Source organism: Echinops telfairi, unplaced genomic scaffold, assembly GCF_000313985.2.
Source record: "Echinops telfairi isolate 266 unplaced genomic scaffold, ASM31398v2 ScPeMD7_7458;HRSCAF=8496, whole genome shotgun sequence".
Lineage (NCBI taxonomy): Eukaryota > Metazoa > Chordata > Mammalia > Afrosoricida > Tenrecidae > Echinops > Echinops telfairi.
The window spans coordinates 26831926-26832520 of record NW_022111358.1 but is presented as its reverse complement, the minus strand read 5'-3'; positions in this window follow the sequence as shown (position 1 = coordinate 26832520).

Sequence of the window (595 nt, the reverse complement as noted above, 5' to 3'; positions counted from 1 at the left end):
GCCTTGTGATCTCACAGACTGGTGTGCTTCTCCCATGTGGGCTTTGTTGTTTCTCAGTTAGAGGGCCCCTTGTTTATCTTCCAGCCTATAGGACCCCAGATTCTATAGGAACAACCTCTTTTAAAACTACATAGGAACCCTCTTTTCCAGGTCTCTCTCAAAACTAATACAAACTCCAGCTAAGAAGACATCTCCACATTCACTGAGAGTTCCCTGCTCATTGTCTCTAGGAATCCCTCTCTTTTATCAGAGCATTTACTATGTGTAGACTTGGTTCTTGATGCAGAAGATACATTCAGTAGAAAGGCATGTGGTTCTTGCACTCACTGAGTTACCAGTCTAGTGGACAGAACAGTCTAGAGAACAAATGCACAAATACATTTAAAAATACCAACAGTAATAAGGAAAATGACTGAGCACAAAATGAAGAGCCAGAAAGGTATTGGAGGACTAGTTCAGACTGGATAGCATAGAGGACCTTTCTAGGAAGGTAATTTTGGAGCTGGCCTGTGATACGAAGGAGATGGTGATCTGACCATTGTGGCAGTTACATAATCTTCTGTCACCTGAGGGAATGGGGTGCAGTCTAGCCTGT